This window comes from Gorilla gorilla, chromosome 6 (genome assembly GCF_029281585.2).
Source record: "Gorilla gorilla gorilla isolate KB3781 chromosome 6, NHGRI_mGorGor1-v2.1_pri, whole genome shotgun sequence".
Taxonomy (NCBI): domain Eukaryota; kingdom Metazoa; phylum Chordata; class Mammalia; order Primates; family Hominidae; genus Gorilla; species Gorilla gorilla.
In genome coordinates this window covers 21,189,769-21,214,100 of record NC_073230.2, presented here as the reverse complement: position 1 = coordinate 21,214,100, position 24,332 = coordinate 21,189,769, and the positions used below count along the sequence as shown (strand labels likewise).

Sequence of the window (24,332 nt, the reverse complement as noted above, 5' to 3'; positions counted from 1 at the left end):
GTGGATAAGCTTTTTGATGTGCTGCTGGATTCGTTTTGCCAGTATTTTATTGAGGATTTTTGAATCAATGTTCATCAAGGATATTGGTCTAAAATTCTCTTTTTTGGTTGTGTCTCTGCCTGGCTTTGGTATCAGAATGATGCTGGCCTCATAAAATGAGTTAGGGAGGATTCCCTCTTTTTCTATTGATTGGAATAGTTTCAGAAGGAATGGTACCAGTTCCTCCTTGTACCTCTGGTAGAATTCGGCTGTGAATCCATCTGGTCCTGGACTCTTTTTGGTTGGTAAGCTATTGATTATTGCCACAATTTCAGATCCTGTTATTGGTCTATTCAGAGATTCAACTTCTTCCTGGTTTAGTCTTGGGAGAGTGTATGTGTCCAGGAATTTATCCGTTTCTTCTAGATTTTCTAGTTTATTTGCATAGAGGTGTTTGTAGTATTCTCTGATGGTAGTTTGTATTTCTGTGGGATCGGTGGTGATATCCCCTTTATCATTTATTATTGCGTCTATTTGATTCTTCTCTCTTTTTTTCTTTATTAGTCTTGCTAGCTGTCTATCAGTTTTGTTGATCCTGCAGAATGTTTTCCAACTTGGTTCCATTCTCCCCATCACTTTCAGGTACACCAGTCAGACGTAGATTTGGTCTTTTCACATAGTCCCATATTTCTTGGAGGCTTTGCTCATTTCTTTTTATTCTTTTTTCTCTAAACTTCCCTTCTCACTTCATTTCATTCATTTCATCTTCCATCACTGATAGCCTTTCTTCAGTTGATCGCATGGGCTCCTGAGGCTTCTGCATTCTTCACGTAGTTCTCGAGCCTTGGTTTTCAGCTCCATCAGCTCCTTTAAGCACTTCTCTGTATTGGTTATTCTAGTTATACATTCTTCTAAATTTTTTTCAAAGTTTTCAACTTCTTTGCCTTTGGTTTGAATGTCCTCCCGTAGCTCAGAGTAATTTGATCGTCTGAAGCCTTCTTCTCTCAGCTCCTCAAAGTCATTCTCCATCCAGCTTTGTTCCGTTGCTGGTGAGGAAGTGCGTTCCTTTGGAGGAGGAGAGGTGCTCTGCTTTTTAGAGTTTCCAGTTTTTCTGTTCTGTTTTTTCCCCTTCTTTGTGGTTTTATCAACTTTTGGTCTTTGATGATGGTGATGTACAGATGGGTTTTTGGTGTGGATGTCCTTTCTGTTTGTTAGTTTTCCTTCTAACAGACAGGACCCTCAGCTGCAGGTCTGTTGGAGTACCCTGCAGTGTGAGGTGTCAGTGTGCCCCTGCTGGGGGGTGCCTCCCAGTTAGGCTGCTCGGGGGTCAGGGGTCAGGGACCCACTTGAGGAGGCAGTCTGCCCGTTCTCAGATCTCCAGCTGCGTGCTGGGAGAACCACTGCTCTCTTCAAAGCTGTCAGACAGGGACATTTAAGTCTGCAGAGGTTACTGCTGTCTTTTTGTTTGTCTGTGCCCTGCCCCCAGAGGTGGAGCCTACAGAGGCAGGCAGGCCTCCTTGAGCTGTGGTGGGCTCCACCCAGTTCGAGCTTCCCGGCTGCTTTGTTTACCTAAGCAAGCCTGGGCAATGGCGGGCGCCCCTCCCCCAGCTTCGCTGCCGCCTTGCAGTTTGATCTCAGACTGCTGTGCTAGCAATCAGCGAGACTCCATGGGCGTAGGACCCTCCGAGCCAGGTATGGGATATAGTCTCGTGGTGCATGGTTTTTTAAGCCCGTCGCGGAAAAGCACAGTATTCGGATGGGAGTGACCCGATTTTCCAGGTGCCGTCCGTCACCCCTTTCTTTGACTCGGAAAGGGAACTCCCTGACCCCTTGGGCTTCCCGAGTGAGGCAATGCCTCGCCTTGCTTCGGCTCGCGCACGGTGCGCGCACCCACTGACCTGCGCCCACTGTCTGGCACTCCCTAGTGAGATGAACCCGGTACCTCAGATGGAAATGCAGAAATCACCCGTCGTCTGCGTCGCTCACGCTGGGAGCTGTAGACCGGAGCTGTTCCTATTCGGCCATCTTGGCTCCTCCCAGGAGTGCCAGAACATGTAAGTTGACCGCTTATGACATAGTCACTGAAAGGCCCATGTTTCTAATAATAGAACCTCATATATTTCCTGCTCTCCTAAACTCTAAAATGCCGAAATGCTACAGGGCTTTAATACATTATACTAATGTGTGCTTTCACAAGGTAAGGAATGCTTTTCCTGATCCACCAACTGAGGAAAATAAGCCCTTCGTGATCTAGAACCCAGAGACTGGGTCATCTAAAAACATATTCAGAGAAAGACTGCTCTTGCCATCCACACTGCAGCAAAATGTCAGGGCCTCAAACCTTCAGTGCACATCTCACAAGTCAAAAGGCCCTCTCCAGACTCTTGGAACTGTACACTCACTGGAGACCTTACGATAAAGCTAGTCAGGGAAGTTTCCAGAAACAGAGGCAGCTTAGGCATGAGGAGCTGTCCCAAGATCATGAATCAAGACTTGTCTGCTATCATGAAACTCTTAGTTCTCTTAATTTTTAATTTTTTGCTTATGCCTACCTCTTTTGCTTGGCAGGCATCTTAGTTCATTTAGTGTTGCTATAGAGACATACCTGATACTTGGTAATAAGTAAAGAAAGAAGTTTTATTTGGCTCATGGTTCTATAGGCTGTACAGGAAGCATGGCACCAGCATCTGCTCCTGGTGAGGGCCTCAGGCTGCTTCCACTCATGGCAGAAGGTGAAGGGGAATCATGTGCAGAGATTGCATGGTGAGAGAGTAAGCAAAAGAGAGGAAGAGGGGAAGTGCCAGGCTCTTTCTGACAACCAGCTCTCACAGGAACGAACAGAGTGAGAAGTTACTCACCCCCTCCCCTCCAAAGAGGACCTTAATCTATTCATGAGTGATCCACCCCCATGACCCAAACACTTCCTATTAGACGCCATCTCCTACGCTGAGGATCAAATTTCAATATGAGATTTGAAGGGGACAAACATCTAAACTGTAGCATTCTGCTCCTTGACCCCTAAATCTCATGCCTTTCTCACATTGCAAAATGCAATCAGCCTTTCCCAATAGTCCCCAAAAGTCTTAACTTGTTCTGTAAGTAACTCTAAGTCCAAAGTCTTATCTGAGACTCAATGCAAGTTTCTTCCTGCTACGAGCCTGGAAAATAGAAAGCAAGCTATTTACTACTAAGATATAATGGTTGTACAGGCATTGAATAAACATTTCTATCTTGAAACAGAGAAATCAGCCAAAAGAAAGGTGTAACAAGGCCCCACACAAGTCCAAAAATTAACAGGGCAGACATTAAATTGTAAAGCTCCAAAATAATCTTCACTGACTTCACGTCCTGCATCTTGGGCATACTGGTATGCGGGGTAGGTTTTTAAGGCTTCTGGCAGCCCTGCACCTACCTTTGCTGGGCGTAGTCTATGTGGCTGTTCTAATGGTTTGGAGCCTGGTGCCTACAGCTTTCCTAGGCTAGGGTTTTATGCTGGCAGTGGTTCTATAATTCTGGGATCTGAAGGGTGGCAGTACTGCTCCTATTACCCTACTAGGCGCTGCCCTAGTTGGGACTCTCTTTGGTTGCTCTGATGTGGCAGCAGCCTTCTTCCAGTGTATCCAGGTTTTTCAATATATCCATCCCTTAAGCCACCAAGCCAATGCAAGAATGGCTCTTGCATTCTGGGCACCTGAAGACTCTGCACCACATGGTTGCTGCCAAGGCTACTGCTTGTATTCTCCAGAGTGTCAGCCAGAGCAGTAGCTGAGGCTGTCCAAGTTGTGGCTGGAGCCAGAGTTGTTGGGATGCAGGAGCAGCATCTGAGGTGACACAGGGCAGTAGTGTCCCAGACCTGTCCCAGGAATATCTTCTGTACTCCTAGGCCGTTGGGCCTGTGATAGAAGGGGTGGCTTTCAGAATTCAGAAGATTTCTGAAATGCCTTTGGGGCCTTTTTCCCCCTGTCTTGATTATTAGCACCTGGCTCCCTTTTATCCACAGTAACCTCTTTAGAAAGTGGTTGCTCTACAGCACCCTTGGATGCTTCCCTTGAAGATGACGTTTTCTTCTTTACCACATGGCCAGGCTGCAAATTTTCCAAAATTTTTTTTCGCTCTGCTTTGCTTTTAATTATAAATTTCATCTTTAACACATTTCTTTGCTACCATATCTAACTGGAAGCTGTAAAAAGCAGCCACACCACTTCTTGAACACTTTGCTGCTTAGAAATGTCATCTGCCAGACACCCTGGGTCATCACAGCCTTCCACAAGGTCTAGAGCATGGACACAATGCAGTCAAGTTCTTTGTGATGGCGTAAGAGGTTGACCTTTGCTCCAGTTCCCATTTTCTCATTTCTATCTGAGATCTTCTCAGCATTCTCTTTACCATCTATATTTCTATCAGCACTTTGGTCACAACCACTTACCCAATCTCTAAGAAGTGCCAAACTTTCTCTTTTCTTCTGAGCCCTCCGAGCTCTTCCAACCTCTGCCCATTACCCAGTTCTAAAGCTGCTTCCACATTTTCAGGTATCTTTATTTAAATACCCCACTACAGGTATCAATTTTCTGTCTTGGTCCATTTTGTGTTGCTATAAAAAAATACCCAAGACTGAGTAATTTATAAATAAAAAGGGTTTATTTGACTCACAGTTCTGTAGGCTGGAGAGAAAGCTTGACAGCAGCATCTGTTCCTGGTGAAGGCCTCAAGCTGCTTCCATTCATGGCAGGAAGTGAAGTAGAGCATCTGCAGGGATCACATGGCAAGAGGGGTTGCTGGAGAGAGGTAGAGGGGAGATGCCAGGCTTTTTTTTTTTCTTTAGTTTTCTTTTTGTTTTTAACAACCAGAACTCATGAGAACAATAGAGCAAGAACTCAATCACATTTCTCCCTCTCACACCCTCCAAGAGGACATTAATCTATTCATGAGGGATCCACTCCTATGACCCAAACACCTCCCATTAAGCGCACCTCTAAAGTTGGGGATTAAATTTCAATATGAGATTTGAAGGGAGACAAACACCAAAACCAAAGCAGCAGAAGAATGCTGTCATTAAAATTTCACAATCAGTAATATCTGTGAGTAACTTGACAGAGTGTTGAATCTGTCATATCAAATCCAGGTCTTTATATGACTTAAGGGATCCTGTAATTGACTTTGTGGGTTACTTTAATAACATCCTTAATGTAACTGTTGTTTGAATTGTACCAGTGGTAAGATTTCTCAGCCAACTTGTTGGCATTCTCTGTTTTAATGGTATGCAGAGCCAGGACCAATGAGTATAGCACAAAACAGACTTACTTAAATGGAGTTTTTTTTTTTGCAAATTAGCTATATGCCATGGTACCACAATGTTATTTTAACCTGTAATAATTCTGTCTCAGACTCTTGGCCAGAAGCTGTTATAATGTATATGTGAGCAATAGGTCTTTGTGTCCACCCAAGGGTTATACTTTTATTTATGGAGGATTTCACAGCCCATCTAATCCATGGGCAACGTTATGTCTTGTTGGATTGAAGATGAAGGGTCAATGTGGGTTTCAAATTCATCTCTGCTGCTCCAAATCAGTAGAAACAGAGTACTGGTCCACTCCTCTTATCTTACATCATACATTAAAGAGAACATTGTCAGGAGGTCTTCACCCTTCTGGATAGGCATCATTTGTTAGGCCTCCTTTTCCATGGCTTGGAGTAAATATATAATAAATGAGGCAATAATTAGAGATGTATCCTTCATAGTAGGTTCTATAGCAGATTCTACTGTAAAGGCTATAATTGCAGAGCAGACTTCTTTACATTCTCTTGTTAAAGTTGTACTAAATAATAGAATTGCTCTAAATTACCTGTTAGCTGAACAGGAAAGAATCTGCAATTGCTCAGACTTCTTATTACACATGGAGGAATACATCAGGTATTAGAGACTTGGTTGCAAGGGATTAACAAACAGGCTGCTTGGTTAAAATGGGTAGACTTTTCATCTGGCACATTCTTTCATCTATTTAATTTTAGTTGGTTTGGTTTATGGGGAGCCTGGCTAAGCAGCATATTTCGTATTGTCCTTCTGATAGTTGTAATAATAGTGTCTCTGGTGCACTGTATTCTCTCAAAAGTTTTAAATGTTTGCATGCAGCCATCTGTAGAATGTTAAATAGACATTGTTTGATTGGAAGACAAAAAGTTAAAGAAATGTGCATTCATGAGGACTCCATAACCTATGAATGACATAGTGAGACTGGCAAGCTAAAATGATGGTAACTGAGACTAGTGCTAATGCCGTAAGTTTTGATCACTCTCACCTAGATGAAATCCTGATCAAAAGGGAGAAATTTTTAAACAAAATTATTGGAGGTCATTATTTTGGACTGAGCTGCTGCACTAGGCCCCAACAGACTAGACCAAATGAAAATGAAGTCACTCACGTTAAGTGCCACATAATAAAATAAAACTTTAAGGAAATAAATCTCAAAACAGGCCCATTTTTGTTTTCCTCTCTCAAACAGATTTTAGGATAGTAAGGAAGCCTCCTCTGCTCTCTTACAAAAAAGAAATCTGAAGAGACCTGATGCTCCCCAGCGTTTTTTCCTGCTGTTCGGTTTCCTTGTTCCCACCTACGAAACCCATTGTTCTGCCATTCTCCAAAGTGATTTGAGACTAAATAAGTCCATTTACAATGGTGACATCAATGCCTAAGGTTTTCTTTAATCTTTTTCAATTAAGAAGTTGACAAAAGGGGAAATTGTTAAATTATGCTTGGCCAAAAGGTTTTTCCATACACAATAAACTGTAACCCAACTTGATGTGTAATCAGATTGCAACCTACTCTTGTCACAAGTAGCTGAGCCTCAGCCAATCACAGCAGCTGAACTTCAGTCAACTACAGGCAGCCAACTGTATAAACCAGGCTCAACTAAGGCAAACACCCAGATGTAGCCAATCCAGATGTTTCTGTACATTGCTCCCACTTTGTGTATGTTACTTTCCTTTTTCCGTCTGTAAATGTCATCCAATCGTGTGGCAACCCTGGAGTCACTTTGAGCCTATTCTGGTTCCGTGGGCTGCCCCATTTTCAAATTGTTTTTTGCTCAGTGAATCTCAGTTAAATTTGTCTAATTTTTTTTTTAACCAAAGATAAGATTCAACAAATTTGTAGGTCTCTTTGGTGAAAACCTTACACACACACACACACACACACACACACAAATATATACATATACACACAATAAATAATATGTATATCTATATATGTACTAAAGTAAATATATATGATGCTGTATATGTATATACATTTTTATACACATTTCTAAAATTTTCATCCAAATGATTAAGATATTCACTGAATATTATCTTGTGGAATAAAAGTTGACTCTACTTTGCATACAGAAAAACTTGAGCCATCATGTTCATCTCGTTTCTGAACAAAATAGATACAAAGCAATACTTTTAACTAATTTTTTTTTCCAATAAAGAAGATAATAAATAGTATACTGGTAAGGCTCTTTCCTCCATAATATGTCCTTGCATTCCTCATGAAATCAGACTTTAGAGATTTCACTTTCATTGCTTCAGTCTTAAAAGAGGAAACATGTATCTGACTTTCTTAGCTCTTTTTGAGTTCTGAGACAGGAAAAATAAAATCAAAGCATATTGTTGCTATGTCGTTACATGTTAGAATTGGGCATAGCAAAATTACAATAGTTTCTGACTCATCAGATGATAAATCCTAGTTTCAGAGTATTGGGAAAAACCACTTAGAAAAGGATTTTTTTCTAATTGTTGAAGGAAAATTCAGAAGCTAAAGTTGGAAATCCTAGTGATGGGCAAAAATTGCACAGGCTTGGTTTGATAGCTTTAATTAGTGATCTTGTAATTGGGTATTATGTCAGTTGTCATGTAGCTGGCAGCATTCACTGAGAATACATCTAAATCCCTATTCTTCCACTCCCTCTCAAACATTGTCATTCATTTGGGTGACAATTCATGAATAATATAATAGCCCTGGGGTACAATTAATTTTAGCAGTTACACAACTTAGTAAGAAAAAAAAAAAAGCATCACTGGTATTATGTGTGCCTTGAAGGTCAGATGATGCCACAATTTGCACCTTTGTTGCAAGACATGAAAATTAGCAATTAGCATAAATATATTGATTAACTTATGGGTAATTTAGCCTGATATACTAATAAAGCTAATCATATTTTACCAGCTATAAGCATCCTTTGCACCCTCTGTAATGCAACATATGATAAGTCTTCAAAAAGTGTGAATTGAGATACATTTTGGACTAATAATTATCATTGTATGAATTATGCACTAGAGCAAATAAGATGGGTTCCTGCTCTGGAAAGCTTTAAAAATAACAATATAATTGAATTTATTTGGTACCACCCATGTTATATTAGTGATATACTTGTGTAGTCTGTCCCTTTTATTCTTCTCATATTTCTCCCATTCTTTCCATAATTAAGGCTGCTGTCTGCATTTAGATCCTCATCATCTTTCTTTTTTATTGTTGACATAATTTTATATTGATTTATGAGATTTATTTCATATTGTTGTTCAGATACCACCAGAGGGATCTTTCTGAGTTATTCATTTGACTCCTGCCACTCCGTTATGACTTTAGAATAGAGAACTAATTGAACTTTTGGTAAAGAGTACCAAGAATTACGTTGTTGACGTTTCCTGGTGGTTTAATTCATTGCTCTTCTCTTGCCCTTGCAAGGTAGGTAAGTTTCCATGTTGAATAGACAGCACACATTGTTTAAAAGAACTATTATTTAAGGTGTTAATAACTAACATCTATTGAGCACTTACTGTATCTCAATTATTGTTTAAAAACTTTACATGTATTGTCTCATTTAATCCTCTACACAGTTTTCTCAGAAAGTTACTTATAATTGCTATTTCCATTTTATAGATAAGGAATCTGAGGCATAGACAGGTTATTTAGCCAACGGCCACAAAATTATTAAGCAACAGAGCTGGGATTTGTACTTACACAAGCTGAATCAAAGCTTACACTTTTTCCAATAAGTATGAAGAAAGAAAGAGAGCAAGTAATGGAAAAATCCAGCAGTCACCTTTTAGCGTTATGTTCTCTGTAAATGTTTGTAATGCTAGAAGTTGTAGGCTAACTCTCTCTTTGGTATTTGGCTAATGGAGGCGTTCTTTGTTTTACTGCAATGTCTTTATTTTTTGGTGTTAGTTAAAAACTGAAGGGCATAATCTGCTGTAAACCACCATAAATAAGTATAGATCACTTTGCAGTCAAAACAAATGATAAATGTAATTTAAAGGCTAAAGTCAGTCACTGTTGTATACTGTGTAACAGAGATGTTACATGCACCATTTAACTTCTCTTAAGTAAACAGATACTGTGGCCCATCTTTTCTTTTTCAAGGTTATGTGTAAGAATATTGTGCTTTGAAAAATAAAAGCTGAAGCTGAAGTGGACAGATTTGGAAAGATTTGTTTTAAAGAATGCATTGTCAAGTAGTATTCAGTAGGTATGCATTTCTTTACAAGTTGGCATCAGTTTTCCAATTGTTAAACTCTCTAATTGTAAGTCATGTGATGTTTGTTTCCTAGGCCATCAGCCTGGATTGTAAGTATTGTTTTTACTTGATCTGTCCAGTGGTGACACCAAATAAAACATCTGGCCAGAAGAGAATGAATTACAGGAGATTACAATTGCACAACTTTTGTTGATGAGGCACAAGTGCCAGGGTTGGACTGTGTTTGGGGGAATAGGGCAATTTTCTGTGTTTTAGTTTGCACCTTTTTGTTGCTGTTCTGGAAAGGGAGAAGAAGAAAAAACTGGCGAGAGGACAGGGAGAAGGACAGGAGATGTTGGGATGGGTTTGTTGGTAATGAGTAAAATGCAGAGAAGTAGTGACATTGTTCGGTGTTGATCTTATTGAACACTCTTCTGAGGGCTATAAAATCCTGAGGTCACACAGCTAAGAAAGAACAGAGCAATAATTTAAGCCCAAGCAATGGCAGCTAATATTGTGATCTTTATTTTAATACCCCAACTCTTAATTTGCAGGATATTGAACATTTGGGAATTTCCAGGATGTGGAATATTTCCTAATTTCCAGGAAATAACATTTGGCTAGGCATTTCACATGTATGATTTCATTACATCTTTACACCTGCCTTTCAGTTTTATTACCATTATATAAATAAGAAACTAAGATTTAAAAGAATCATGAAGATTTTAAAATACTCAATGATTTACCCAATTTTTTACAACTGCTTATTGTCCAAGCCAAAAAAATTTTGATTTCAAGGGTTTATTAAAGCATCTCCTTGTACTGTCACTAGCAAGAATATTCTAAAGACTTTTATTATATATCATCTATTCTGTGGAAGTCCCGCCTCCAGGGACCTGGTATGAAAGTCAACCCAAATACAGTGTCCTAGTTAGTTCAACTCTGAAAAGTATCTTTTACTTTACTTTTTTTTACTTTTACTTTACTTTACTTTTATTAGTAAAATAGATACAGCTGCCTATTGCCTGTATCTAGATTACTGGGAAATTTAGAAGCAAAACAATACCCCATGAGCAAACACTTTTTGATTTGTAGTTTTTGGCTGATTACATTAAAAGAAAATACAACAGAATAATATATTCATTCATTGAACCATGTTCTAAATAGTAAACAGATTTTATTTTATTTTAACCTCAGAATCTATCAATAAAAATAAGTAGAACAGCATATAGGATGACAGTTACCTGAAAAAAAAATAAACTATCAATAAATCCCAGATGTGTTTCACATACACACAAGCAGCATTTGATGTCTTTGAAGCAATATGCGCACTAGACGACACTTTAACTTACATGCAATATATTATTTCACAAATACTCAAGCAATAAATGTGCCCCTATAAAGACCACTAAAAGTGAAATATTAACAGATGAGATCGTACTTATGGAATCAAATTTGTTTATCATTTTTAAGTAAACACTGAGAGCATTATAAACCCATTGATGCGTTTGGATAACACCTTTCACAGTGGTTCCTATGACAGTGGCTTTACAGGGATGCTAGGTTAGACAAACAACTGGGCAATTGAAAAAATATAACGTTGGCTATGAATCAAGTCGAGTTTCAACATCTGTGAGTTTCGGAAAAGTTTGAACTCTCCCACTCTCTCTCTAAATGTGTGCATAATGTTTACTGTTTGTATACTTTTGTAAATTATTTCAATAATAAATATATTAGTCAAGGAACTTCCTTCTATTACACATTGAGTAAAATGATTGTGATACATTTAACTATTGGGCTGTGGAATCAAAATGCTTGCGTTAAAGTCTGGCTCTATAAGGTAATAGATGTGTACTTTTTGGCACTTTACCTCAGTACCTCAGTTTATAGCTTAATCTGAAAAATGCGATGAAAATAGTAGTTACCTGAAAGGGTTATTGTGAGGATTAAATTAGTATCTGTAAAACATATTTTACCTGCTCAGTAAATGTGAGCTTCAGTGATACTGATGATGATTACATTGCATGCATAATGATGTGTTCTACTTTTCTGAACATTGCAGAGACAAGAAAATTTAAAATTTGGGCTATTTAAACATTAGATACTATTAAAAACATCCTCTTTCAGCTTCTCAATAAAAATAATAGGAAAAACATTGAACATAACTAAAAATTATTTGAAATTAGCATAATACTAAAAAAAACTTTGACAAATACCTGATTACTATTGCCAACCTAAACAGCCAGATCAGAAAATTGAAATTTAAATTAAAAACAAAAAGAAAACAGAGTGCCTTGATAGTGGAGCCTGGTGCTTTAAAGCTTCCTTTGTTTTTTATATCATGAGAATTGTCAAGTGGCAAACTGCTCTGGGTAAACCTGGGCAAGTGATAGGATCATACCTTTAACTACTTGCCTTGTGGGTCCACAGAAATGGCTAGCACTGCATAGGCACTGAAAGATTAAATGGTGAAGAATGTTCCAAGGGGAAGGGGGCTCCAAAAACAACTATTTAGATTCTGACCAAACGGACGGAATTTAAAACATAGATATAGTGAGTATTTTCAAAATGGCCTGGAAAACACATTAAAAACAAAAGGAAAGATGTTATGAACATGTGAAACTAGATCTAAGGTTAGTTAAATTAATGTCTGTAATTGTTGTTACATTATTTGGCTACAAGTGAAAATGGTATAGTGTATATCTTTTGTTTGTTAATACTATAAAAACAGGCCAGGCCAGGTGCAGTGGTGCATTCCTATAGTCCCAGCTATTCTGGAGGCTGAGGTGGAAGGATCTCTTTGAGGCCAGAAGTTCAAGGCCAGTCTGCGCAACATAGCAGGACCCCCATCTCTTTAAGAGAAACAAAAAACAGGCTAAATCAAGAGGAGACATATGAAACAGAAGGAGAATCCATGTAATTTTAAATCCAAGGCTTTACATGATCAAAGTAGCATTCTAATTTTCTATTGATTATTATATTATTGTGAAAATTAGATACAATTTGGTATACATTTGTCTCAAATCTAATCATTCTTACCTACATTTCAAAGGCATCTACTTCATTTCGGCCAATTAATTTCTCACATTGTTATTAATGGTAGTCACCATGTTGTACAATAGATCTCTTGAACTTAGTCAATTAATTTCATTTCCCTTTTGTCTGATGGCTTCTTCCCTCTAAGTTCCCCCACCTCCCAGTTTCTACTCTCCAGCATGAGGGATAGTCATGGGCCCAGTCTCTAGAATCAGACAGCCTTGGTTTGAATTCCAACTTCTCTACTTAACTACTGTAGCATCCTTGGACAATTACGTAACTTTCTGTGCTACAGTTTCTTCAACTTTAAATGAAGCTAATAGTAGATCTTGCATCATAGGATTGTCAAGAGGATTATATTAGTAAACACATGTGAAGTACATAAAAACATGCCTGGGACAGAATAAGTGCTCAATAAATAATAGTCATTATTATTTTTCTGTCAGATGCATCTTCCTGGGGCCCACCAGTTTTCATTCTGATCCAGAAATTTGCACCAAGGCCTGCAATTCATTGAACTGGGGGGACTGAATTAGCTGTTTTTGTAGAGCTATATGTTGTCAGTTGTTTGGAGAGTAAATAAATTGCCCAGCAGTTGATGTCACACAGTAAGCGTTCGATAACTTGACAATTATTAGAAATTGTTAACATAACTCCAAAGAAAGTTCAGAAATTCTGGTAAAAATTTTCCTTTTTCTGTAAGATACTTTGTGTACATCTTTTTTAGTATATATCTTTGAGCATAGTATTGTTTAATGTCTTTCAGATTTTTAAGCTTCTGAGAGAAGAGTCAAGTATTTTAGATATATTTTATTTTCCTTTTGCAGTGCCTGGGAGAGGGTTGAGCAAGTAATTGGGGTTTAATAAAGATTGCCCATCTGCACATACACCAAAATGTATTCACATATCACTGAATATTTTTTCCTAGATAACATTTTAGAAATTTGAATTTGAATAGGAACATATCTGTACTTTTAAAGTTTATTTAATAGTGCCTATTTCTTTTTACTAATTATTAGATTTTTAGAATAAAAATATCTGGCCTTAAAAAGTAATGGCGATTATTGATCTTTTGATAAGCAACATAAAAACTGATCAAAATAACCTGAAAGGCCATTTTTGTCTTCTGGTAGCTTTATATAGTCATGGTCTAGTTACTTTTTCTTCCTTACCAATGTACAGCACCATTAAAAATAAATTATTTGGAGAAACTGGTGAAATTCTAATAATGTATGGAGTTTAATGTTAATATTAATGTCCCAATGTTGGTTTTTCTTAGTTTTGACAAGTGAACCCTGAAAATGTAATATGATAATATTAGGAGTAACTGAAGTTCAGGTGAGGAGTGGGTAGGGAGCTCTTTCTACTCTCTTTGCCATTTTTCTATAAATTTAAAATTATTTCCAAACAAAAATTGTATTTTTAAAAAATGAGGAAGGAAATTCAATTACTGACAAGTCTGTTACTTATAAAAGCTAAATGTTAAACAATATGAAAAAGCGATCATTTAATTTCCAGTGGCATATTCACTTAATAGAATATTAGGCAGTAATTAAAAAGTATCATTGCGAAAAATGAGCAAAATGTTAAATGATTTTGATAGTAAGTAGAAAAATAGATTCAGACAGCAACATAATATGATTACAACCATATAAAACATGAGAATGAAAGCAAGTATATCAAAGTAGTCATGCTGGGGCAGTGGGATTCTGACTCATATTTTCTTTTTGTCACAATTTTCTAAATTTCCATAGCTTTTACTCTGAATAATCCTCAAACGTGAAATAGAAGCTTCAAATGACTAATTATACTACTAAGGATATGAATTAAGCCATGTTAAAGAAAAAAAGATATCTTACCATGACTTCCCAAATTTTAAAGAAAAAGTTTTTAATCACCAATTTTAGCAGGTATCTTAAAGATAACCTTATTCCACCAATGGCTTAGTCTTTTGTCTTGGATACTATATTTGCTTCATTCTTGTCAATCTTGAATACTTTTATCTTCCAAATGTCACCTCATGCAAAATTGATTAATTTACCTGTGCTCAGCTGGATGCTCTAAAACCTCTGTCAAAACTTGTTACCTGGACACTCTTACATAGGAGCAGAAAAGCAACTTATGCAAATTCAAAGTACCACCGTGGTTTAAGATTCTGAAGAGAAAATTGCTACCAAAAAACAAAGGCAACAAAACAGGAGGCACACTGTGGTTCTGGAAGTGACTTCGAGACAATACTGATGGCTTTACTCTTTCCTTGAGAATATTTATTCTGACATTATTGACATTAGCACTTTTGGGTATATCCAGAGCCTAGGTTCTCTTGCTATGATCTCAGGACACTTGCAAACTGCTCTTTTGTGTCCAGCGACTCTATCTCAAGTTCAATTTTTTAACTTATGGTGTATAATTTCATAATTTTCCTTTCCTATTCCAATTTTTATTATTTGATTAATTTCATTTAGAAAAGTAAGGAATAAGTAGAAACTGTCTGAATGTATATAAATAAACATTATAATGGATGGTTTATAATATTCTGCTGTATATGGATAAATACTGCATTACAGTACTTGAAACAAATGCAACTTCAAAATAAAAACAATAAAATTGGGAGTTATGCCTTGTTGGCAAAATTTTTTCATATCCTGAAGGCTCCTATTTGGAAATATATTTGTAGTAAAAAAGGTGACGTCTATGATGTCTGTATAAGTGTGAAGGGATGCTTGACAGAAAGAGACCTTGGAATATTCCCATTCCTCAAGGCTGAAGGAAATATATAAATATACATACGTGTGTATATATGTGTGTATACACACACACACACACACACACACACACACATATACACATAAACAAAGACAGAATTCACCGTCAAATAATAGGCAAGATGTGTCCTTGAAAATCATGACAATAAGTTGCTTCTTCCTTGGAGGTGTTCTTCCATCCTTAAAAAGTGACAACAATATTATATTGGATCTTTTGTCAATGCTCGGATAGAACTTGGGCAAGATTTAGAAAATGGGCCTCATTTCAGAAACCCCTCTCTCCATGTTCAGTGGAGAAAACATTTGATTGGAACTCACCACTTAAAAAGGGTGTGTGTGAAGGGATCCTTGGAAGATTTTCAACATTTGATGACATAGCTCCTTGGATGATTTTCAAGACCTGGAGGGGTCCATAATGAAGAATCATGCTGCTTCCATTAGTGTATTTTTCCTCTACATGTTTTCAGACAAAGCTGAGAATCTGTCCAATTTCTTGTTTGGCTAAGGTAGTCTTTATTTTAATAGAAAGGCTAGTCAACTTGGCACATTTGCAAATGACAAGAGCAAATGAAAGCTAGTAACATTTAGATAATTCTCATAGCCAATGGGAGATAACTTTGTGTATGTGACAGCTGCACTTTTTTTTCCATAGCAGTTTACCAAAAGGAGTAATATATTCTGAAAACAGTGAAAAAATTTTGTCTAGTTTTACAGTTGTTAATCACCATATGATTTTATAGCCATATTGTGAAAGAAATTTTGTTGGGATATGTGCATTTAAAAAGAGAATTGTACCTTTATATAGTTCATGCATCTTAACTAATATGCCACTCTTCTTTTCAATGCTATTGATATATTTAATTACTAATTAGGTTGATGGATGAAGTATTAGTTTTGGAAATTCCACCAGGAATAATTGATTTATTCTTAATTTAAAAAGTGGAGAGTCTTGATATATCTTAATAACCAGATTTCATTTTCTCTTGAGACAATAAATATAGTTTTACAACATGTACCAAATATATTTAGGTATAACTGTTTTGATAGTTAGAATGCTATCATTTACTAAAATCTGATGAATTTGTTTAACTAAACTTTGTTGCTATAATTATGAAAAGAGATGTTATTCCTTATTAACAACAATAAGAACAAAAAAAAATCCTGCAGAACTAAAAGAAAAAAAGTCACAAATTTAAAAAGTCATCTTTAAGGCTATATGATTTGTGGGGATTGACATAAAATTATAATGCTTCTTGATATTATTCTGTGACTCAGAATGTATCTAAAGCTCTTTAGTTTGCATTAAAATACATCTTAAAAAGTATTTATGTTAATAATTATTAGAAAATGTATATTAATTGATGATCTCTTAAAGTAATTTAATGAAAATATTTATTATTCCTACCCAATGAAATGTGATATAGTAGTAATTGATATGTAAGGGAAACAGGTATAGAATAGTGCAAATTTTAAGCTGATAATATTCAGGCCAAACATTTAAAAACTCTCTTTGTAGTTGATATTACCTTTAAGCTTCCATTATCACCCAAGACCAAAACATTTAGTTTCAGCATCATGATCAGAATAAAACTAATTACACATGAATGATTTATTATAAAAATGAAAGACTGTGGCCTGGCGTGGTGGCTCATGCCTGTAATACCAGCACTTTGGTAGGCCGAGGCAGGCAGATCATGAGGTCAGGAGATCGAGACCATCCTGGCTAACACGGTGAAACCCCGTCTCTACTAAAAATACAAAAAATAAGCCGGGTGTGGTGGTGAGCGCCTGTAGTCTCAGCTACTCAGGAGGCTGAGGCAGGAGAATGGCTTTAACCCGGGAGGTGGAGCTTGCAGTGAGTGGAGATCCCGCCACTGCACTCCAGCCTGGACTACAGAACGAGACTTGGTCTCAAAAAAAGAAAAAAAAAAATGAAAGATTGCTTTGGTAGTTGTTACGAATTCATATATTCAAGGCAGACAGGAAACCAACAATATAAAGGCTCAAAATTTCTATTATTTCACGAAATGTTTCTGTTATACTCCAGTCAAAGCCAGAACCTCTGCAAATAGCTTATTTAAGACTGCAGTTGGTGAGCATCCTTGCACCAAAGGATGGGTTCTGTGCAATCAATTTAGTTATGGCTGTCAGTATAACTCTGTTCAGTAGGGCAGTTCTAGTGAAACTATTCTCACTTTAAAATGGATTTCTACAGGTTCCAAAAAGTGGAAAAAAATACTTCGAAATAATTGTTAAGTCAGAAAGGACCTCCCAGGTTCTATTTAACAGAAATTATATGCCTGCTTCCACAAAAATGGATTTTCTATTTAGGTAAGCCATTCAGCTGAAAAATGAAATGGGCCATAATAGCATTTTTACTGCTTAAACTTTCATTTCAATGGCTCCCATTCTACTTTTCCCAGTAGAATGTGAATCCTTACACTCAAAAGCCAAAAAAGTGTGGGGGAGGGGAATCTGTTTTATGGCTTTAGAAATTATCGTTTTAAGTGCTGGCTCTAAGGTAGAGTTGCAATGGAATATTCCTTTAGCCAGTGGCACAGACGGGTATTTCTGGATGAGATTCTACCCCCTTGTAGTGGAACGTGATGTACATTTTGATTCCCTGGCATGCCTACACTAACACCCATCTGTTATGATGGCACTGTTCCTAAAAAAAGGTGGTTTGCCAGGTTCCAGAAGTCCTAGGTGTCTGGCATATGTATACATTTCTAAAGGTATTTTCCAGAACTAAAAACAACAACAACAACAACAACACAAAAAACCAAAAAACAAACCATGAGAGCTTAGTTAGGGTGATTTCTCTTAGAAAATAATTTCATTGGTGGGCTATTACAAGCAATTATGTCACTAATACATACATTTAGGAATAAGCACCCTTTCTTATGTTTAACACTGGAAAATCTCCATGTGGAAAGGAATTCATTGGGACTTTGAATAATAACTCATCTTACTTATAATCAATCGTCATTCATTGTAGCTGCTCTTATTCATGAATACCTATATTGTTTCATTCATGTTATTTTGATCAGTTCTACTAAGTATTCCATAAGATGGTTTGTTAGAGACTAGAACCTCCAGAAGGACTGCTGTGACCAATTTTGAGATGGAAATTCATACCCCATAAACTTGACAACATACGGTTGATTGCTTGAGGTTAAAGAGCCCAGAAACGGCTTAAGTTAAAGTCAAACGATGGAAATCCTATAGAGCTCTGGGGCCCACAGGGGGTGATTGGATAATTTGGTTACTGAAGAGAAGACATCCCGTTGCTTAGCTACAGGATTCTGGGTGGCAGCTCTTTTCCCTCTCACATTTCCTGGCGTTTTGTTTTTGTAAATGTAGTTTCTTGCAAATCAGAGTGTCTGCATTCAGATGTCCACATTGCAATTGTTTTGATTTGTAAAATGGAACAGTATTTGAGGAAGAAAAATACTAGGAGAGGTAAAATTTGTAAAGGAACTTCCCCCATGTGCTTCACTGCTTAAATAGATTAAATCAAGTAATATAAAACATTGTAGAAACTTAAAATTGTGATATGCACTTTGCAAGATGCAGTATTTTGACTGTAGCACTGAAATCAGAGTTTCATTTATCTCTTTAAGAATAATAGCACAGACACCTGTTGCATACACTTGATTAAAAACCTCTGATATTCAATCTACTTGTTGAAAAGATGATTTTTTCAAAAAAACAATGCCAAAGATTGTATAGACATATATACATTATTTATTTATTCCATCTTTGAATACATTTAAGTTAAATTATCACATTTTACTTTGTATTCTAGTTTCTGTTTTAAATTTCTTAGCAGTAAGGTGTAAGGTATAAAGTGTAATAATTTCTATAATGATCATTCCACAACCTATAAAAGTCAACATCATCATCTCATTATAATAAGTTATCTGTTTATTTTGTAGTGTTACAAGGTTATTGAATTATTTAGATTAAAATAGCAAGGGGTTTTTAATACAGTTCCATGGAAAACATACATGGCTATATTTAGAAAATCATTGATAAGTAAGTTGTGAAATCAATTCAAAAGTGTATAAAGCTTATATTTTTATAAGGTTAATGAGGAAATGTCAAAAGAGTCATTATGCTCTTCTGTCTTTCAGATTTTCCTTATTTGGGGACAGGCTAAATATATAATGTCTTTGAATATTTTTTTACTACTGTTTATTATGTATAGCTCTGGATAAAGAGTATTAAAACAAGGGTGACAGAAACCTGTTAGGCTAAGAAAGCCAATAAAGTTTTGCATGATAGATTTAAACTATATGTTGCCACATAAGTTAAACTTTGTAACTGATTTGGTTGTAAAAAAGACATTTTTAAAAAAAATCTTGAAAATAAAAAAACCTACAAGTAGAAATTAGTCATTCTGTGGGCAAATAAACCTAAGACTGTGAGGCTGAGAAAGGATAAAATAAATTGGGAACCTAGAAAAAAACCCTGAAATTGTCATCGTGGCATTAACAGTAACATTATCAGAGTCCTTACCACATACTGGGAAGCCAAAAGACAAAACAAAACAACAAAAATACACACAGACACACACACACACAAATCAAGATGTCACAGGAAACTAGGACAATGCTTAAAGAAAGGTTTTATAGAGGATATGTGACTTAAATTGAGTTTTGACAGAATGCTATGATTTTTGAGTAGAGAAATGAAGACAGATATTCCAATGAGAAAAATAAGAAAATTTCAATTAGAAAATAATGATAAAGAACTATTGAATCAATGTTCTACTATTGACATTTTCCTTAGAATCACTAAAATATGCATTAATTTCATTAAAGGATAAAATTGTTGAACATGGTAAAGATAAGTTGCCTATCCAGAGACAAAATTAACAGATTTCTTTGGACATGTTGGGTCAAGCAGATATATACAGACAGATACATATCCTTGTGATTTATGTTCCATTAAGATCATATATCTTTTTTCAGAGAATTTACAGAAAAGAAAAACACTAGAAGAATATACACTAAAACCTATATTTTATGTTTTATGAGCCTTTTTCTGTTATCCATTTGGTCGTCTATATTTTCTTAAATGCCCAGCAATAAACATGTGTATATTGTACAACAGTGTACATTTTTTATTTTTTACCTTTAACGTTGTTACATTTATCTGGGTTCCATGAAAGCAGTGAAACCAGCACTTGTATTTTTCTGTAAAGTACTTACTTTTCTACTTGCTACCTGCGATTAAGAAGTCTAAATATAGATGTCCAGAAGAGTACTGTACTATATTAAAGCTAGGTCATATTTTCAAATGTGATAAACATTCTTAATGCACTCTTTTTTTTTTCATTTAACTTGCCTGGGTAAATTTCCATAACTAATGAAAGTTATACAGCCCACAACACAGCTCCCTATACTCTAGGTATTTCTATAAATATCTTTGAGGCTGTTTATGTTGAATAATATTTATGAATAATGAATGCTTTTTCTCTCCTTCTTCTTTTCTCTAGCCCACCCTTATACTGCAAGTCACTGTTAAAATAGCCTGCATACTCAATAAATGGCTTCTGTACAACAGCTTAGTAGAAAAAAAAAAAACAAAAAACAACCTGGTGAGGAGATGACAGATGTTTTTCCTAGTTTCTTCCTCCAAACAAGAATATTAGGTATAGGGCTTTTTCCAGGAGATCTCTGTGGAAACCAGTTTTTGTATTTTATCTTGTGAGCATACCACTGAAAAATGTTATAGAAGCAAAAATTGACAATAATTACCATGGTATAAAATTTAAAACCATTTTCATCAATAGGCTAAAAAATCATTCTGCTTTTTATGTTTTAAAAAAATTTTAAACAAGTAAATTAAAGTCATGCTGTATGAATGATAACTCTATAGTAATTTAGTATAAAGAAAGGTTATTGCTTTCAGTTTATACTCACAAAAACTTTATTTAAATATCTTCCATTATGTGTTATTTTTTAAAAGAATGCTAGAAAGGTCAAATTTATGACATTAGATAGATAAATGAGAATCTCTTAAGATACTTCTTATAATACTTAGGGACTAGTATTTAATACATTTATTTGAAGACATTTTGTAGACTAGAATTAATAAAAACCTAAACATAATAAATCTATGTAGGAAGAAGCATTAAGATTTAAAGGGTGAGGATATAAAGGATGATGATGGGCAAATATTAGCAGTCAGTTTTTATTTATTTCCTTATGGTATTATTTATTTATTTATTAGTTTAGCTTCATTTCATTTCTTTCTTTTTAACTGTAGGATATGTATGTTGTAATCTCTGGAAATTTTTTTATTGTTTAAAAATGTCAACTATTTTTCATTAACATTATGAATCTTTTTAAAGTAAAAAAAAAACCCCACTTTCCTACATTATTCTAAAGATTAAGACATTCTGAGGTGGCCATATTTTTTTGGGCTGGACCAAGTACTTCTGACAGAGAAGGGCATTCTGGTCCCAACTTATTTACACCCTGCTCTTTCACAGCAGCACAAAACAAATTAAGAGGTTTTAATCAACACAGAAAAGTTCTTTCCAAATCCAAACAGCTGGTCTGAACAATTTATTCACTTTTTATTTAAACAACCTGCTCTCATTTTTTTCTGATGTGTTATTTCTATTCTAAAAACTACAGTGCCCCATCTCCAGGTTGCGAAACATGAGCCTGAATTCTCTAGTAGAGGGAAGTGTAACATGAAATGAATGTGTTTGCATGTAACAAATGAGGAGCAATTAAATGTTATTAAACTAATGAATAAAATCAAATGTCTATGGAGAGTCCCAGTACAATTCAAGACACACACAGTAAAAGGACTAGCTGCAGGTTTTGCTAATGTTTCAGCTCAAGGGTGTATATTTTTATGTTTCTTTTTTCAATAGGTTAGGTGACAAGCAGAAAGTAGAAGACTCAGTGATATGAAGATATACCCTTTACTCTGAATTAGTTTGGGAGAAAAAAATGACAGCTATTTCCATGACAAGTTTCTTAGGAAGAACCTCGGATAACATGTTGAATACAACTCCCCAAGCATCTGTTGGTTTTAAGGATCCCGGTGCGTTGAGTGGAGTAAGAGTCTAGTGTTATGATAGACTATCTACTCAAGTGAACCATTCTGCCTCCCTCACTGTTATTTCAAGTGGATAATTCATTCTTCACTGTCCATCTGAAAACATAGTGATGTAGAGTGGACAGACAAAGAATAGCAATGAGGCTGCTTTTCAGCTAAGGTGGGGCTTGTTCTATAAATCCAATATGGGGGCAAAATGCAACATGATCTTTTCTTTTAAAGCTGATAAAATGGCTTAGAGTCACTTGCCCTTCCAAAATATCAACTAAATTGGAAAAATAAGTGCTTAGACTTTCATGATGATGATTTGGAAGGCTGTCACTCATGTGGATGAAGGTATTTTGATGTCCACTTTCCCCCTTTTCCCTACTGTGCCAAGTTTTATAATCTCATAGCTAGAGACTGTATGAGGGTACACAGTCTAAGCAAGGGATACTGTACAGTGGTGGTGGGAGAGAGCACAGGCATTGAATCACACCATTTTGATTTGAATCCAGTATCTATTACTTACTAGCTGTGGGATCTTCAGCAAGTTAAGTTACCATCTATAAGCCTCAATTACCTCTTCAAAACAGTGGGATAGTAATATTGCCCAACAAATATAATCAAATGAAATGACGATTATGAAGTGCATGACCATGTACCTACCATAGCATAAGCACATAATAAATCTTATTTTACCAAGCTATTTTTTTCTGGAGAAATGCAACTTCAACTCTCATAAGGACTTTGTAACAGAACTTTATACATATCTTTCCCCCAGTTTAAGATATAAACTTATGGCTGATCTAAACGTACACACACAGACACACAGACACACACACGTCGTTTCTCTGTGTCTGCCTCTATAGCGCTCTCATTCTCTTTCCTGTATACATACATGCACACATACACACATATATAAGTGAATATAGTGTGTATTCTACATACATACACGTTTTTGACTATCAGATAAATATCTATGACTTCACAAAATTTGGATTTATGAGGTTGTTAAAAGGAACCAGAGGACAACATTGGAGTAAGGAGAGAAAAAGAAAGACATTAGTGTGAAATCAGTGTCACAAATCACAACATTGGAGTGCAGTCAAGAAAGTTGTGTATTTATTCTGTCTTCTCCCTGGAAAGCTTTACTTTTTCTGAGAGAACTTAATATCACCTAGGAATTATTATATTTTTCCACAGTCTCCCCTGTTAACTAATTCCCTTGTTGCACACATAGAGGTACAACAGTTTAATAAAACAAAGAGTGACTTGACATTGCCAGCACAGGGTTGTTTGTGTTCACCTGTGACATTTACAAGTGAAGACATACAGAACCTTCTTTTGTTTCCTGGATAATCGTTCAGGTGTTAAAGAAGAAGTTGATTCAGTTTTAAATGGCATGATTTTCTCAAGCCTTGGAAAAATAATTGATGGATTTTCTTCTTTTTTCATAGCTCAAGTATACAAACTGCAAAGTCATGTCTAACTGTTTAATTTTACAAGACTGAAAATATTGAATTTAAAGCTTAGGCTTTAGTTTAGGTTTATTCCTGGTGTTCAACACTGTCTAAACTTTCACAGGCAAATCGGAAATGAAACACAATTGAAAGTAAACCATGCTTTTTCTGCCTGAAAGGGGCCTTAATATTTCATTTTACGTTTTCAAATGGAATCTAATGAGAACGTGATTTTATACAGATACCTTGTGTCAATTATTCCCTGTATTCCTTCTAAAGCGATCTGTGCATTCAACTTGAAGCTTCATTAAGGATCAAGCCAAGTAGTCTTTAAAAAGTACAGGGTTTTGGTGATAGACAGATGGTGGCTTTCATGATGTCAGGAAGTGTCAGATATTATCGTTGGCTGCGGGATGGTGGCTACTATCCAAACAGATTGGGAAACAGACAGAAAGAGCAAGAACACCATTTGTTTTATTTAGATACATTGTGAACAGAAGGAAGCAAGACAGAGCATACTTTTACACATCTTT

General features: G+C 36.0%; 1 long non-coding RNA gene across 2 annotated transcripts in view; it reads left to right on the top strand.

Moving 5' to 3' along the window:
• Positions 1-24,332, top strand: part of LOC134758892 (uncharacterized) — a 153,903-nt gene that overhangs the window by 38,705 nt on the left and 90,866 nt on the right. The window contains exon 1 of one of the 2 annotated variants that reach the window (XR_010134601.1): positions 1,642-2,033. The exons of the other annotated variant lie outside the window; for it this stretch is intronic. This is a non-coding gene — a long non-coding RNA (uncharacterized lncRNA). Of the gene's footprint in view, positions 1-1,641; positions 2,034-24,332 lie in introns of those variants that run through there. 2 annotated transcript variants of the gene reach the window in all.